This window comes from Aricia agestis, chromosome 20 (genome assembly GCF_905147365.1).
Source record: "Aricia agestis chromosome 20, ilAriAges1.1, whole genome shotgun sequence".
NCBI classification, from domain to species: Eukaryota; Metazoa; Arthropoda; class Insecta; order Lepidoptera; family Lycaenidae; genus Aricia; species Aricia agestis.
In genome coordinates, this window is record NC_056425.1 from 9888997 (window position 1) to 9907995 (window position 18999).

The 18999-nt window shown below is 37.5% G+C and overlaps 1 protein-coding gene across 8 annotated transcripts in view; it reads left to right on the top strand.

Moving 5' to 3' along the window:
• The first annotated feature begins 3981 nt into the window (after positions 1 to 3981).
• The window catches only part of LOC121737157 (potassium/sodium hyperpolarization-activated cyclic nucleotide-gated channel 2), a 301993-nt gene continuing 286975 nt past the window's right edge, over positions 3982 to 18999 (top strand). For all 8 annotated transcript variants that reach the window (XM_042128732.1, XM_042128734.1, XM_042128738.1 and 5 more), the window contains exon 1: positions 3982 to 4084. The gene's annotated coding sequence lies outside the window, so the exon portion shown is untranslated. The remainder of the gene's footprint in view (positions 4085 to 18999) is intronic.

The window sequence follows — 18999 nt, forward strand, 5'->3', positions numbered from 1 at the left end:
TTTTCTTGCTAAAATAAAATCAGATATTTATATCTAGTTTTTTAAGCTACAGTAGATTTTCACGAAAAAAACAAAACGGATTTTCACGGAATTTGGTACATTCCTATACAGTATACACATAATATACCTATACTACACACATTGCTACATTTTGTGTCCATGCGTCGGATGGGCATGTAAAAAGTCGGTCTTGCGCCTGATTTCTCGCCAGTCGTGTCGGTCTTCCTTCCCACTGGGTTATGAGAGTAAAGGAATACTGCGCTGCTCTTGTGTACTGCGCACACACTTGGGCACTATAAAATTACTCCTGCGTACCTGGCCTGGTTTCAATGAAACCGGCCACCGTCACCGAAACCGGTGTGGGGGGTATTTTTATTTATATTATCGCTACATGTTTCTTTCACTAATAAGTGAAACGTATATTTTTTTAAATAATAAAGTGAAACACCAAATTTTTGGCACTAAGGGTTATTCTATTGTGTCTCGCTCAGCGGTGAGCTTAAGGGGCTTGATGGGTTATTTTTTTTTAAACGGGCTTTGGCCCACCACACATTCCCACCATTGTATCTCCTAGGTCGCCAGGATCGACAGCGGTATCCAACCACGAAAACCCTTTGATATGATCTCAGGGAGCCCGAGGGACATGCTAAACTGTCTTGGGACCCGCAACGAAATTAATCAGAAGGAAATAGGAGGAGAGGAGTAGGAAGATTCCAGTTTCCCTCCCCATAAAAGCGGGAGACAGCACAAAGTTGCAATGACCGAAAGTCAAGGAACTTAAGGGGGAGCACCACGGAAATAAAGTAAAAATTTTGACTCCTAAGCTAAAGCTAAGTTAATGTTAGAGTTTATTGTGTTTGACTGTTGCCAATAATAATTGTGAGAAAAACGCTTGAAGGCACGGAAGTTCCTAGCGCTGTCCACGAGAACACCATAGTATGCGACTCCAGATGTACATAAAAGGTTGTTTAGCATAGTAGTAGTTTTTTCATCCTGCCAGAGACTGCACTCCCAGAGCACATGATGAGCTGTTTGTTCAAACATGTTGCCTTCGGTCGAGCACTCGCACATGGGTGAAGCTACTAGTTTAAATCCGTAAAGTTTGGCCTTAAAATTTCCATGACCGGTCAGGAATTGAGAAACGCAGTGATCAATGTCCATCCAATGTTTGGATAGCCGTTCACGAATATTAGGGAAAAAATTAAATAAATGTCGCCGTTTGGTGGAACAGTCCCATCGCGTCTGCCATTCGGAGATTAGGCTTTGCACAGAGTTTTCTAAAGGCTCAAACAATCTTGCTATTTTAATTTTATCGCGAGCGCTTAAAAAGAACGGGTTGTCAATGTTTTTGTTATGATAGTAAATTGTCGCACGACGCTGAATCTCAAGGTCAACGGGTAAAACTCCGGCTAACACGGGCAAGGTTTCGGTACTTGTGGTTCTGTAAGCTTTGCATAAGAATATAAGAGCAAAACGTTGGCTTTGTAGCAGCTTGCGACGAGCCACACCGATAGTTGCTCTGTCGGCCCACACGGGAGCCCCGTAGCAAATGCTGCCTAGGTAAGTAGCAGTGTAAATTAATTTTAGGGTTTTGAATGAAAGGCCCCATGTCGACGAAGATATTTTGGTAAAGGAGTAAAAGTTGCGTTTCGCTTTCTCACCGGTTTGAATTATATGTTCTAAAAATGTAAATTTATTTTCCTAGTAAAAACCAAGATAACAGAGTGACTGTTTGCGTTTAACGTTAATATTGTCAAGTTTAATGCTAGGGGAAGATATAAGGGTACCTTTTAAAAGAATTTGGTAAGTTTTATGCGCGGAGGAATTTCAGACGATTACGCTTACCCCAGTCAGATATTAAATTAAGACTACTGTTGGCTTTGGACTCAATTTCGGAACGCGAGTTTGCTTGAACGATAATAAACCCATCATCGGCGTAACCAACTAGTAGTTACGCCGACGACGGCGTAACCAACTAGTGTTAAGTCTTCCACTTCCACCGCTTTGTAAGCGGTGGAAGTGGAAGACTTAACAAATCGTCGAATCCGATGTTCCATAATTTAGGCGAAATTACCGATCCGACCGATCGTTGACAGTATTATTTAAAAAAAAATCTAAGGTGCCAAAAATAGGATGACGACGGGCCACCTCATTTCTACCCTACCAGTTCCCCCTTTTGCTTCTTATGTTTTTAGAGCATCTTGTTAATAAATTGTTGCTTGTTAATACTTGTGATTTTTTTGCCGGCTTCAATAAAAATAGAGGTTATCAATTCGACCCGTATGTATTTAATATTTCCAGAACTGCCCTTTTTGCCTTTCGTATATAATGTTAGTGTATATCAGCGTCTGAACAAATGTGCCAAATTTCAAAAGTAAATTTTAATACTATTTACTAATTTACAAAATACAAAAGCACAATCAAAACTAACATACATTTCAAAGCTTACATGACCTTTGAATTTAAAATCAAATGTTTAACTTTTAGCTAGTTAACATGAGTTGACGAAAAATTCAGTCTTTGGCGGGTGATGTAGCGCTTTCCGAGTAATTGCTAAGTTAATTATAATTTACAGGGGCTAACGTGAAAAATACAATAATGATGAACTTTATACATTACTAGAGGTTCCGGAATAAACAAAATCAATGTTTTTTTTAATGAAATAAGGGGGCAAACGAGCAAATGGGTCACCTGATGGAAAGCAACTTCCGTCGCCCATGGACACTCGCAGCATCAGAAAAGCTGCAGGTGCGTTGTCGGCCTTTGAAGAGGGAATAGAGTAATAGGGGAGGGTAGGGATGGGAAGGGAAGGGAATAGGGGAGGGTAGGGAAGGGAATAGGGTAAGGGATTGGGCCTACAGTAAACTCACTCACTCGGCGAAACACAGCGCAAGCGCTGTTTCACGCCGGTTTTCTGTGAGAACGTGGTATTTCTCCGGTCGAGCCGGCCCATTCGTGCCGAAGGATAGCTCCCCTACGTATAAAATCTATATAATCCAAAAACATTGATTTTTTGTACCTAGTAGGTATATTAATTCTATTGTTTGGCTCCTGACTCGGAGGTCGTGGGTTCGATTCCCGCGTTGGAAACATAATATTATTTCCAAGTTTGGTTAGGACGATGCAGGCTGACCACCTGATTGTCTGACAAGTAAGATGATCCATGCGTCGGATGGGCATGTAAAAAGTCGGTCCTGCGCCCGATCTCTCGCCGGTCGTGTCGATGTCGGTCTGCCGTCCCACTGGGTTATGAGAGTGTAAAGGAATAGAGAGTGCTCTTGTGTACTGCGCACACACTTGGGCACTATAAAATTACTCCTGCGTAATAGGCATGTTTCAATGAAACTGGCCACCGTCACCGAAACCGGTGTGGGGAGTATTATTATAACTTTATTGTTTGCATGCAGAAGTTATTAGGTCAAGAAAGGCATTAACTTTTTTGCGGATTCAGTGCCAATTTCATCAACTACTTAGTATCATAGCCCCTCTCGTTATTCGTAATAACTAATAATGAATTATTAAAATATTTATTATACCAACACCTTGTGTTTGGTAAAATACCACTTTACCAAACACAAGGTGTTGGTGATTTATAACAACACACTTTTATAGCGCCACTTACAGTTTCATACATAATTTTTTTTATTCTAATTTCTAGCCCTTTTTGTAGATCAGAGTAATAATAATTTCAATATAATAATATAATCATATTATATTGTCTTAATAACAATTAAAGGTGTTGAAATTTTATAACTTTTGAAAAAGTAACGTAACTTTGTTAACTATAATTTATCGTCATAAAATAAACAACTTCTTAATCATCTTAAATACATCACAATTTAATTGCCGTGAATTTAAAATTCGAACAATCCTTATCGTCTACTATTGTTTTGATATGGTGACTTGAATGGTGTAATTAAGTCACGTGACGCTCAATGGCGGCCCCGGGGGCGGCGCCCTACGGCAGTCGCGCTGCCTCGCCCGCCGGGGCCACACGTGCCGCGCCGCCACTGACGTCCGAAGACCGCCGGGGACGCCCGAGCGCACCCGATTGTGCAATCAGCTGAGTGACATAATCGATGCAGTAAGTTCGATAAGTGATATGCGGATTGCTATTATATAATCTTGTGTGTACCCTCGCAAGTTCAAGAGTTCGAAATTCGAATCGTCCATCCGTTCATAAATCGAATCATGCAACACTTTTTTTCTGAGGAGAAAAAAGCAAAGGTCTTCGTTATTCTATGTAAATAAACATGTGAATAACCCTGTAGTACCCTAAGACCTACGTAGATACGTTTGGATCCGCGTAATCACAAAGGATTTGCTTTCATCCGGATCTTACATTATGTACATATCAGATCCTTATGTACTAGATATTGCCCTCAACTTCATTGCTTAGAAATTCTTTTAGTATATTTTTTTTCAGGAAAAAACTATACTGTGTTCTTTTCCGGAACTCAAAGTATTACTATATCTTTCAATGAAATCCTTTAAGCGGTATAAGCATAACTGTATTAAAGATAAAACCTACATCAAAATTGTACGTAATTGAGTATTAAAACTCTCTATCTCCAAAACTACTAAAAGGTTTGTGATAAAACTTGCACTATTCCCTAAGTTGAACAATACCTAATACAATAAAAAAAGAATTACTGAAATCAGACTGGTAGTTCCAGATGATGCGAACACAAATATAAAAACATACATACATACATACACTTTTGAAATTTGACACATTTGTTCAGATGCTGATATAGTATAACATAATATTATACGAAAACTGGGCAATTCTGGAAATATTACATAGTTACATACGCGACGAATTGATAACCTCCTTTTTAAGTCGGTTAAAAAGAGGTTACAGACTGACAAGATACACTTTTGCATTCATGATATAAAGTATGGAGTTTAAGTGTACTTAACCTAGTAATTGAAGATATTTTTTTGATTACCCAGATTGTCGTTCAATGTTTATTGACTTTTTAAGATGGACGTTTTTTTTTATTTAGCAAAAGTTGAAACTATTAACTAAATAATAATCGTACAGGATTCATGCAGATATAATACCACTAAATAACTTTCTACTGGCATCCGTGAGTACCTTTAATATTATTTTAAACCTGTCTAGGAACTTGGAGATTGCAAAACTTTAAATTCGAGGGATAAGTGCCAAAATTACGGAACAGAAAATTCGTTCTCTTGATATAACTTGTGATAATTTAGTGAGATACTTCATACTTTCTTTAATGTTAACAAAAATGTTGATTGTTATCAATCATAAAATATTATCTGACTAAACTTTATCAGCACTACTTCTTGAATCTAGTAGGAAGGAAAAGGAATCTAGTAGGAAGGAAACTGAAGTAAAATAAATTGAGATAATTATATTTTATTTAGGCTGAATATTTTTTATTTATTGTAATAAATACTTAGTAACAATGTCATATTTAAGATTTCTAAACTTCGACGGAAAAAGAGGCCCGAAATGTTTTATTATAATATTTAAACTTTTAGGTTATGTGGCATCATAACTTACTAATTACTATCCGCCATACTCAGAGACATTTAATTACGATTACCCTTCAATTTAATGAAGACTTTGACAGATAATGTATTATCAGGGGCTTATGTCAAAATTTTGAATTAATTACAATTAAGTAATTAATGTTCCATTAAATAATTATACACTTTCCTTGCACTTATTCCACTTTATTTTAAGATATTTATTACAAAATTGTTAAATACACAACCGGTTTCGAAAAAGTCATCATCAGGTGTATCTTAAAATAAAGTGGAATAAGTGCAAGGAAAGTGTATAATTATTTAATTGAAGATGAATTTCCACCAAGAAGTGACAGTACATTCAATATCATAATTAATGTTCCACTCTGAGTGCGGCAGTTAGTAAATGAATACGATTTCAGATGTTTTAACAAGGTTGTTAAAAATTGAGGTTATTCCTAGATGTAACTAATTTGTAACTATTTCGATACATTTTGGTGTGGAGGAACTTTTAGTCCCGTACAAGGAAATAGTCAATAGAATAGTTTTAACTCAGATATGTTTTGGGTCCGGCCATAATTTTAGTGAAACGAAGTTGCGGCTTACCATATGTAATAAAAACGCTAATTTAATGCCAGACCTAAACTTTTCAGGTGCTAGCTATCAAATAAAATAAGGTGTTTAGGCTTTGACTACACCTAGTGAGTACAGTGCCGAGACAGTGCTGTATCGGTCAGTCCAGTGATCCCCAACATTTTCTCATGCGGGTCATGAGAAAATGTTGGGGGAATCGGTTATGACTTATGTACACAGACAGGTTTTGGTCTTGGTGCGTGGGCCGTAACAAATTTTTTTTAGGGTAAAAAAATCACGTTCTTCTAAATTAAAGTGGAAAAAATTTAACGACTATCACGTAGACTTTTCGTTATTTTGCCGGTGGGCGTGAATTTCAAAATATTGTTTAACATCACGCGGGCCACAAATAAAGTCCCGGCCATTCCCGGCGCGGCGCCGGCGGGCCGAATGCGGCCCGCGGGCCGCGGGTTGGGAATAGCGGGGCCAGTCAAATTGGCTGCTTACACTCGCCATTCTACTCGGTAGGTGTACCAAGGCCCTTATTAAACTTGCGCCCTTAAGGGCTAAGGCGCAAATAGAAGGTACACTGAGCACCCAGGAAGTAAAGCGTGAGAGGCCTCAACAATAGATAATTGGAGAGTGAAGGAGGTCACAATTGAAGACCTTCGCGATTTTCCGATAAAGTAATTTTTAATTCTGAACTGTTTGAGGGCTGTTCGGACGATTTTTTTCCTCTTCTAATTTTTATATTTTCCATCGTTTCGTTCAAAAGTCTTGGATAGCTGAAACGGTATATTTATTTTCGTTAATTATGATTTTACAAGCTTTTTTCCGTAACATCGCTTGTAAAAAATAAATTATTTCTATTTCTAACATAAAATAATTGGCCAAGTGCGAGTCGGACTCGCGCACGAAGGGTTCCGTACCATAATAGAGTAAAATTAGGCCAAAAATTGTGCTTTTTGTATGAGACCCCCCCTCAATTTTTTATTTTATTTTAGTATTAAAATTAAATATGAAAGTATGCACATATAACTAAGGACTTTAAGAAAAATTTAAATTGCTGTTGCAATTTTTGATATAGAGCAAAAAGACCAAAAAATCACGTTTGTTGTATGGGATACCCTTAAATAATAATTTTATAATATAAGTATATTATATTTATTATACAGGGTGTACCAAAAATAAGTGATAATACTTTAGGGTGTGTACGTGTTCCTTGTAGAGAGTTCACTGTGAAAGTAGCAGCGCTGAAAGACCAAAAAATTTTTTCACTTTTGTATGGGGAAACTCGTGACGCTCGGGCCCTTGCCCATACAAAAGTGAAAAATAAAATTCGTCTTTCAGAGCTGCTACTTTCACAGTGAACTCTCTACAAGGAACACGTACACACCCTAAAGTATTATCACTTATTTTTGTTACATACTGTATATGATAAGGGAGATATATGACTTATGATAAGATTTACGCAAAAGCAGAGAGCGCTACTACCACATACAGTAAATAAAATCCGAACAAAATCTGAAATGATACACACTATTCTGATATGGCATCAGAATATTTATTTTTTTTGTTTACTACATAACGAGTTGGTTTTGCTATCTAGTGTGAAAACATTCCAACAATTTATCTTATTAAAAAAACCTTTAACCTTCCTTAACTTCACTACATTAAGTTTTTGGCTCATGTTTCAGGTAATTTTTGGTAATTGAAGTGTAATTTACGCCTGTTATAAAAAATCTGTTACTTTATATCATATTACCTCTCTTAATCTACGAAACACATGCAATACCTACCTGTTACAAACTAACTCTGTTTTTTTTTAAATAATATCTATGGACGCTTCACACCACGTCAGTCTGGCCCCGTGATAAGTACCTGAAGGACTTGTATTACGGGTACCAGACAACGGAAATATATTTAATACTTTTATACTATACATATACTTAAGATTTTTATTACATAATACACATATTTAATATACTTCCATGACCCAGGAACTTTTAGAACTTTTTGTTCCGTCGGTGGGATTCGAACCCGCGCTCCCCCGGCTTAAGCTACCAATTACAGCCCACCAACAATAATACAGTAAGATTAACTTTTCGTCCTAGATACGCTAACTCAAAGTGGGGCCATTAATTTGACTGCTTTTTGCCTCCCGTGTCTATTAAAGTGAAAAAAATATATATATTATTATTATTATTATATACGTCTATGATATTAACATAAATGTTTATAACGAACAACGGCAAGCGTCTCAAGTTGTTATTGGAAAAGTTTCCGCAGGAAGAACCGGGAGATACAAAATATCAACTTTATATTTCTTTTAACCTAATATTCAATATTAAGGTGACGCCGCTTTAAAGTAAAAAAGAACCGGCCAAGTGCGAGTTGGACTCGCCTATGAAGGGTTCCGCAGCAGGAATATTTTTATGAAATTAGGAGGTTTTTAATTTATTTTCATATTTCAGTTGATTAAAGTAAGTTAAATTAGGGTTTACCATTTATGACGTATAAAAAAAAACTACTGGCTAGATCTCGCTCAAACGAATTTACGTTGGTAGTTTTTGTAGTAAAGTACATCACATATTTTTTTTAAACTTATCATGAACTTTACCATACCTACTTTAGAAGTTAGAAAGGGGGGGACACACATTTTACCACTTTGGAAGAGTCCCTCTCGCAAACTATTTAGGTTAGTAAAAAATGATATTGGAAACCTCAATATGATTTTTGAAGACCTATCCATAGATATCCCACACGCATAGGTTTGATGAAAAATTTTTTTTGTTTCAGTTATATTTATTGTACAATTTTTGATAAATTTGCCGGCCTCTCATAGAAAACAAGCAATCTAAAACATATCCAACACGGTTTTTAGGGTTCCGTAGCCAAATGGCAAAAAACGGAACCTTTATAGATTCGTCATGTCTGTCTGTCCGTCCGTATGTCACAGCCACTTTTCTCCAAAACTATAACAGCTATACTATTGAAACTTGGTAAGTAGATGTAGTCTGTGAACCGCTTTAAGATTTTGGTTCACAAACCAAATTATCAAGGCGTCGCCTTAACGGGCTCATTTGAATTCTTTTATTGATATGTTGTCATACTGCACGGAAATGTTCCTATTTCAAGTTTTAAGCCGGCCTCGGTACATCTAGATGGTATGTATGAAAACTTAGAAGCGACAGACGAAGTTGCAGTTTAAAATATTATCTAATAGAACTGTTAGATAAAGATAACATGATTTATATGAAAATATATTATCGTTATTTTATATAGAATGTAGGCGATAATATTATACGTTATTTTATATAGAATGTAGGCGATAATATTATATTATATTAGTGACGATTCAATAAATAGTAAATGTTGCCCGTACAACTTAGGCTTCTTAAAGACGAACGGAATTTGTCGCCGGCAGCCATTGATATATTTTGTCGACAAGTGCCGGTCTGTAAGCGCTCTTATAGTTTATCCCAGAATCCACAGTTACTCCTATTCTAAATGACATCAATTTTTTTTCACCAGTTTAGTGCGGAAATATACCAGCGTTTCCCAAAGTGGGCCCAAAGTCCCATGCAATTTATAATATATCTTTCAAACTAATATAACCGACAAAGTGGCAAAAGCCCCTTAATTTAAATAAGGAAAAGAAAGTAGATGAAACAAGTGGGGCGCTCAAACATAATTTGTTCTTAAAGTAGGCAGTGGGCAGTGGCCAAATAAGATTGGGAACCCCTGCAATAGTCCAACAGGCACAAAGTTTTGATAAGAATTTGCAACTGCCTCAGTTTTTGCTGGACTTATGCACTTTGTGTTTATCGTGTTGCACAATTCCACAAGAAATTATGGCAAAAAATGTGCTAAGTTTACAATATTACCAACTAAATAAAAACTACCGGAAAAACTCAAGGTAACCAAACTAGGTAACGCTGATCACCTAACTTTTTTCAACATCCTCAAATTAGTAACGTCTTCACATAATAGAATTGTTTTTTGTACGTATATGTATATGTACTCTTTTTCTATTGTTAATTATACGAACTATTACAGTACCTATACTATTATATACGTCTATTGCAGTATATTATCTACTTTATTATTAGCTATTAATTTAGGGCCTTCACATCATTTACGCGAGTTTTTCAACCAATCAATCATTTATTTGCTAAAATTATCGCACAGTTATCTAGATGTTTCTTTTTTAAGGGGTTCGTTCAATTCATAAGAATTAATAACTTTGAATTGATGGACTAAGTCCGGTATCTTATCAATTCGAAATTGGATATTGTTATGATTTACGTAATTCAGTACTTAGTTTATTGTTTTTAGAATACTAAATTATTGTAACATAACTATTTTTGACTAAATTAGATGGTAGTTTTAATATTTAAATCTGGCCACACTGACAACGTGCAATCCCAAGGCTACGTTCGCTTCACTTGGAGTGGGGGTTGACGGGTAAAAATTGTGTATAAATACCCCAAGAGCGCAGTATGATGCGAATTTTGACGGAAGAACAATTGTAAGAGGAATCTCTGCCCGAAAGTGTACCACTGTATAATATTGTAGAATAAATGTATTTGAAAGTCATCATGCAGTTTCTTATCAATATCTCCAACTCTTTCTTTTCTTCTGATTAATTTCGTTGCGGATCCCAAGACAGATTTAGCAATTGTCCCTCGAGCACCAATGAGATTATATCAATGGGTTTTCGTGGTTGGTTACCACCTGTGGTTACCACTGTTGCAGTGGTGGGAACGTGTGGTGGGCCATTTGCCCGTTTATAAGGGTCAATTCAAACGGCAACGCAACGTGTAGATGCATTTTTTTCGTATGGATTTGACAGATTTGCAAGATGCCTCATGCAATTGAAACCTGCCAATTCAGTACAAATAGAGAATTGCATCGCGTTGCGGTCTGAATTGACCCTAAATAGGTCCGGAGTGGGGCTGCACGTTCATTAAATAGTTCATTTGTTGAAAAGTGTGAACTGACCCTCAGACGTATTTAAAAAAACTAGAGATCGCCCAATGGTCGAAATTCGACCTTAGTTCCAACGACATTAGGACTACTACCTTCTTCAACCATAAATAAAAGAGTATAATTTGTATGTATAGGCTTGTCACTCAAAAATCTGTAATTTTTCCTAGTGTGTGTGTTGTAGTATGTGTAATTTTTTATTTGTTAAAAAAATGTAGGTATGATAAAAGCATAATTTCAAAATAATATTAGCTCGATGCCCTTCTTCACCATATAAACTATAATTGTGCAAAATTTCATTCACCAACGTTTCCCCATTTTTCGTCAAAAAGGGTACAAAGTTTTTGGCTCACGTATTAATAGATATACCTCTACATTCGCGCTGATTCAGTTTAAAATAACAATGGCAATTTATAATAACAAACCTCTTTATTTTAATTAAAGCTGTTTTTCTCAACTAATTATAACTGATGCATGTAAAAGTTCATAATATAAATGTTTTATTTCCTGTCATCGTCATCATCGTTAACAAGTAAGAGGTGAGTTGCCGGACTTTTGTCTTTTAGTCTGTTTTGCTATAATAGCAAAAAATAACAAAAATCATCAGCTGCTCTAAACTGTAACTCAAAATTTCGTGGGTTTTATGATGGTTAGTAGACTATATGGGATCATTTAGAGTAGACCACGGGGTCTACTCTATGTCATATGTGCCAAATTTCATTAAAATCGACATATTTTAGAGCCTTTTTGATGCAAACAAAAACTTATATACCAGGGGACTCCCGAAACTGATATCGATTTCGATTTTTAACCGACTTCCAAAAAGGAGGAGGTTATATGTTCGGCTGTGGATATTTTTTTTTTTTTTTTAATTTTTATTTGTGTATGTTCAACGATTACTTCGCCGTTTGTGAACCGATTTTCGAAATTTTTGTTTTGTTGTATTATGTTTCACCCCAATTTGGTACCATGTTCACAAAAGAGGTGCCCTGATGATGGGATCCATGAGCAATCGAGGGAACTCCTCGAAATTTATATGGAAACATATGGTGATTTTGGTTTTATAAGAAGCATCCTAAGCATATGCTACCAAAACGCAAGATTTTGCATCGAAGCTATGGTTCCGAAGATACTAAGAGAACTCTGGATTCCTTATAAATACAAGTTCGCGGGTTAAGGCGTTGTTTTAAGAACTGAAAGCATATGCTACTATGCAAATTACATTCATCATCATCATCATCATTACCACGTCAGGGTCACCAATGTCACCAAAATTAAACATAACAAATTCAGCCTTAACTCCAGAGCGTAAGGCACACATTTGACATTACTTTAAGAAGTAAGCTGCTTCGATAATACAAGTACATGCATGTCTCCGAGGGATATACGTGGGAGAGCCATGCTTCGGCACGAATGGACCGGCTCAACCGGAGAAATACCACGTTCTCACAGAAAACCGGCGTGAAACAGCGCTTGCGCTGTGTTTCACCGAGTGAGTGAGTTTACCGGAGGCCCAATCCCCTACCCTATTCCCTTCCCTACCCTCCCCTATTCCCTTCCCTTCCCACCCTTACCCCTATTACCCTGTTCCCTCTTAAAAGGCCGGCAACGCACTTGCAGCTCTTCTGATGCTGCGAGTGTCCATGGGCGACGGAAGTTGCTTTCCATCAGGTGACCCGTTTGCTCATTTGCCCCCTTATTTCATAAAAAAAAATGTCTCACTTCCATACAAAGTTATACAAACCTTTATGCAAGCGTCACAGGAATTTCTGTAGTAATTTCTGGACTATATTGCAGCGCCTCAAGCAACATTGCCCTGCTCTACGTTGCTCGCCACTTATCGCCGAGTAACGAGCATATAATGCCACTTTAATGTATTTCGCGAATGCTTTAAACAGATAATTGTGGGGGAACGAAGAAGAGGGGGAAGGGGGGACATTATCATAATTCGAATTTAACAAGCGCGTGTAATGACCGCTTAAGTTGGGCCATTTGAGAATCGCCAAGTAAAATGGACTCTTGCATTATTTATTAGCTTTTTTGCTTCCAACAAGAAGTTATGCACGTTTTTTAGGGGTAAAATGGACGGTGGCCGCTGGGATGAATTTGGGCGCACAAGTTATAGCCAAAATCTTAAATTAAGTCCAGTCGCGAGAAACTGCATAGAATTCATAAACTCATGTCTTAATATTATTTATCTCCTTACGTATTGTGTACCTTAAACAGTATGTTAGTGTAAACACCAAGTAAACACCGTTATCCTTGAAACCATCAAATGAGACCGTCAAAATGAACAACTTTTTCTATGAGAACAATGCTGAGAAATTAAAAAATCCGTCTTCATACCCATACAAATTGCCGATCCGGGCATCCGTATGGGTATGAAGACGGCATTTTTTTTTGAGTTCCCAGCATTGTTCTCACCTTCTCATAGAAAGAGTTGTTCATTTTGACGGACTCATTTGATGGTTTCATGGATAACGGTGTTTACACAAACACACTGTATTGTGTTACGTTACGTTACCTTATACTGTTACGTTATATTGTGTACCTGTGTTATTGTCATTTTATTGCAATATTAGATGTTGTTAGCAACTGTGTTTACGAGGAAAATCGTTTATTGCACTGAAACCTTCAATTTTCCAACATAAAATTATTCCTTCCTGAGTGTAGTATCTGCGTAGTTTGTAGCTTGACCCCATTTCAATTTGGTGGCATCCAACCAGTGCCGTAAACAGTTTTTTTTGCGCCCTGTGCGAGCTTCTACAACTGCGCCCTTTCTTTTTTAGGTATTATATTACCCAAAGCAATGTATAGGTCTATTTTAGTGTTGGAATTGGTTTTTTTTTAATGAAATAAAGGGGCAAACGAGCAAACAGGTCACCTGATGGAAAGCAACTTCCGTCGCCCATGGACACTCGCAGCATCAGAAGAGCTGCAAGTGCGTTGCCGGCCTTTTAAGAGGGAACAGGGTAATAGCGGAGGGTAAGGAAGGGAAGGGAATAGGAGAGAGTAGAGAAGGGAAGGATTAGGGGAGGGTAGGGAAGGGAATAGGGTAGGGGATTGGGCCTCCGGTAAACTCACTCACTCGGCGAAACACAGCGCAAGCGCTGTTTCACGCCGGTTTTCTGTGAGAACGTGGTATTTCTCCGGTCGAGCCGGCCCATTCGTGCCGAAGCATGGCTCTCCCACATTGTGCTCTAGGGGCGCAGCGGGAACTATTATCTGGAGCAAACCGAAAAAATAATACTCCTGCCTGGTTTGGCAATTATTGCGCCCCCCCAGAGTCTACGCCCTGTGCCTGGGCACCGGTGGCACCGCTCTATTTACGGCACTGCATCTAACGGTTTAGCCTGAGGAGATAAGAGACAGGAAGATCATAACACGTAGTTGACGTAAATTAATAATCGGAATTTGGCACATGTACCAAATTCCGCTTACTTCTGGACTAACGCCTGCAATCTTAAACCGACTTCCAAAAAACGAGGAGGTTATATGTTCAGCTGTGGATATTTTTACCGACTTCAAAATGATGAAGATTGAGTACAGAAATAGTTGAGGTTTAGCCGAATTCGGAAAAAGGCACCATTCGATAGGAAAAATTATTTAATACTTTTTTAAAATAAATAAAAATTGTTTTATTTCCGAATAGATTTGTAACAAATACTTTCAGAACGTTGATGCTAATGGTGCCTACCACCGTTTAGTTCATATTATAAGGATGCTATTATTGTTTTTACCTTGGAAGTCGGTTTTAATTTTTTGTTAAAAATAATTACGTATAGACTTACACAAGCATCTTTCTCTAAGAGATTAAATTGTCAACGTGCCGATAAGTGTCGACTGGATGTCAAACAGATGGAAAAAAATTGGTTCTGCTGTCATGTACCTATCACATGTTTCTTTTTACCACGCAGTGTTACTGATAGTGACATCTCGCTTGCTCAGGCCTTTGTTTCTCTATTCCGCTAGGTATATAGGGAATCGCTGACCTCCAAGGTCAGTGTAGGGAAACCGTTTTAAGAAATGATAATTTTGGATCCTCAAAAAAAATGTTTTGTCTTTGAATTAATTGTCTCCATGCGGTTGTCTGAAGATATCTCTAAAAACAATTTATTAGCTCGCGGAGTCTCTACAATGCCTTTGCGGAGCCCCGTTCCACTTTGAAAGGCTGCCTTAGATAATCTTCACAAACATTATAAAATTAATTTATATTCTATACGAAATAATCCCTATTAAGTATAATCCTTATCTTACCGTGTTAACTTATTAACCCACTTCCAGCCAAAGAGGATTAGAAGGGGGTAGGAATATAATATCGACGAAGAATCCATACACAACACAAACCAACTAAACTTCTTTGCTTTATGATATAACTACATATAACATACATTCATCCATTTTATACTATATTATTATTATAAAATTAACGCAAAAGTGTGACTGTCTGTCTGTTACTTCTTCACGCCCAATCCGCTGAACCGATGTTGGAGATTGGACATACTTTGAGTTCCGAGAAAGGACATAGGATACTTCGAATCTCGGAAAAATGTACTATTTTTGCGCGAAAAACGAAACTTTGCGAATCGTTGGGAATTGGGTCTCGAGTAAGCTTTTAGCCCACTTTCGATACAGTATTAACATAACCGATTGCACATAGAATATTAAACTGAAATAAATGCCGTTGGTTGGTGGCAGAACCCATACTAATATTGTAAGTGTCTGTCTGTCTGCCTGTTATATCTTCACGATTTTTAGGGTTCCGTACTCAAAGGGTAAAAACGGGACCCTATTACTGAGACTTCTGATGTCTGTCCGTCTGTCTGTCTCCAGGCTATAACTCAAGAACGGTAATAGCTAGAGAGTTGAAATTTTCACAGATTATGTATATCTGTTGCCGCTATAACAATAAATACTCAAAACAAAATAAAATTTATATTGAAGGGGGGCTCCCATACAACAAACGTGATTTTTTCGTCATTTTTTGCTTTATATCAATAATAGGTGTACTTTAATATTTATTAATAATATTAAAATAAAATAAAAAAATAATGGGGGCTCCCATACAAAAAACACAATTTTTGGCCTAATTTTGCTCTATGTATAATAATGGTACGGAATCCTTCGTGCGCGAGTCCGACTCGCACTTGGCCGAATTTTTTATTTTGATGAAATTTGAGATAAAAGGACATATTATTACTGCAATGTCTTCACGCCAGAGGCAGCACCAGCACAGACCGTAAACAAAAAGATTTGTTCGACGTTTAACAACGTTTCTCTCAATATTCTGATACGACGTGTGCAACATGTCGGATTTTGGTCGGATTAATTACCGTATATGATACTAGCGCCCTCTTCTTCGACCTTTGCGTAAAATTCCCAATTCAATAAGATTGGTCCGCACTGTTCCTTTTTCTGTTCGTCAAGGGCATGCTTTATAGCGCAGTCAACAGTGAACGTGCCCGCGACGCATGACCTTTGACCGTATCCAAAAAACAAAAATGATAAATGTTGGCATTGCGTTCGTTGATGCATTCAATTATTGAATGCGCCAAAACAAAAGTTCAATGAAAGAAGATGACGAAAATTGAAGACGAAAGCGCATAGTGTGGACATAGCTAATCATCAGCAGCTTCACTACGAAAGGTATCAGACAGACAAATACTCTTCTTCACTTGCATAGAAGTATAAAATTTTTCGCGTCGCGGTTGCAAAAACCAAGTTAAAATTAGAGTGTTAAGGCTTCGCGTATTCTCCGCACGTACACGCCTTCAGTACTCTTAATTACAAGTTCCCTGGGGCCTCATTCTCATGAGTCGAATATCAATTTCGAATGTTAATGTCACCAGGCGCGGTCCGAAGGGGGGGGGGGGGGGTCACAGGAGACATGACCCCCCCCAATATCTAAGGTAAAATTGAAAAATCTCAAAATCTTGCTAAATAATAAAAGGAATTTTTTAGCTATCCCCTAACCACCACTTCGTCCGAGCGACACAGCTGCTGTGAACCCAGAACCGTCCGAGGGCGCAGATAAAAAAAATAGTGTGGTGACTACTGAGTGACCCCCCCCAACATTTCAGGCTGCGACCGCGCATGTCACATATTATTATGGCCTATTCAAAACGGAAAGGGGGTAGCGGTAATATTTTTTAGTATGGAATCGCGTACGCATCGGGATCGCAGTGCGTAGCGGATAACCGGAGAGTTATCCGCTACGCACTGCGGTAGCGGATAACTCTGCGGTTTGAATAGGCCCTTATCCTATGTGATGTGTCGCCAGGATCGACAGCTGTAAACCACGAAAACCCTTTGATATTATGCTCTCGAGGTGCCCAAAGGATATAATGTCTGTCCTGTGACCAGCAAAGTATTAAATCAGAAGAAAATCATCAGCAGGAAGGCAGGGTGTCTCGACCGTAGTATGTTCTGCGATCGAAGTGAGACTCCTGACATGAGAATAGCGACCCAGCATTCGCTCGCGAGTCCCGTTAATATGATACTTCATGCCAGCGGGAAGTCTTTTGTCAGCTTATACATCGACTGTCACGTATGACGTGTTTAGAATCCGAATGATTTATTGCCAGCAATAGAGCGGAGACTCGGCGAAAGTTTCGTGTCAATGGTTATTATGTGTTTACGATCCAGAAGCGGTGTTTGTACACGTCTAACTCAAGTTTGTCTACAAATATTGCCGAAATTCGATGTCTAGTAACTCTAGGGTTTTATCTTTTTTGTTGAACGAAAATGATTAAAAAAAGGTTTAACCCAATTTTGTCCAACATAACCTAAAAGAACGACTAATCCTAACAAACAACATGTATAGTCCGTCAAGAAAGTGAAGAAATTAAAAAGTGGCAACATCGTAGTGTCATCCCTTTTTTCTTAGATTGATTTGAAAAGGATGACACTACGACGTTGCCACTTTTTAATTTGTTCACTTTCTTGACAGACTGTAAAAGATTATGCTTATTTATCCTTCCAAATATTATAATTAATGCGAAACTCGTAAGTGTATTTGAGTGGATTTCAACAACTTGCATTTTTTATATAATTTTGGTGGAAATTTTTGTTTCCACCAAAATTGGGGATTAGGTGTTTACGGGAAACTGGTACGACAACCACCACCTAGACGAGTTAGCTTGTGACAGAATGAAGTGAATGGCGTATTTTTTATGCTTCAAGGATCAATGGTATTTTGTAAAAATAGCGTTTTACAAATACTCCCACCCACCCACCAAAATTGGAATTTGCGAGAAAAATTATATTTAAAAAAAAACTACGTGCACTAAAGTTATAGCACATTAACTTAACTATAAACAAACCAAAACTCTACCGATATTCAAAATAACAACATGATATTATTGCCACAAGTATGATAATTTAAGTACACCAAAATTGCATAAAATCGGGGGTTTTATGATAAAACGGTTTTCTTTCATTTCTGGCTGGAAACTGGTACGACCTAGCCCACAGCCACCTCCTAAACTGGTTAGCGTGTGGCTGAACGAAGTAAATGGCGTATTTTTTATGCTTAAGGGATCAATGGTATTTTGTAGAAACAACGTTTCGTAAATCCCACCAAAATTTAAAAATTCTCCGCGACAGACCTAAACTGTGTCATAAAAACTAAACTACAGAAGTTAGTACAATAAAATTCATATATTTTGAAGAGTCAACTATATAAAACGATTACATAAAAATAAAAATCTAATCCAGTATCAAGTTTTCTGTTAATCGGTCTAGATATTGAGTAAAATAGGTCGGCGACAAGCCACCAAAATTGGAAATCGCCTATTTATGTTTGTTTTCTTGGAAAATAATAATTATTAAAAAAAAATAAGGATAGGCCCAAATTATAAGCATTATGTTTTACTTTGAAAATCAAAAATTAAAACGATATCTTGAAAAAATAAGATAGTTTTCAGCCTTGCCGTG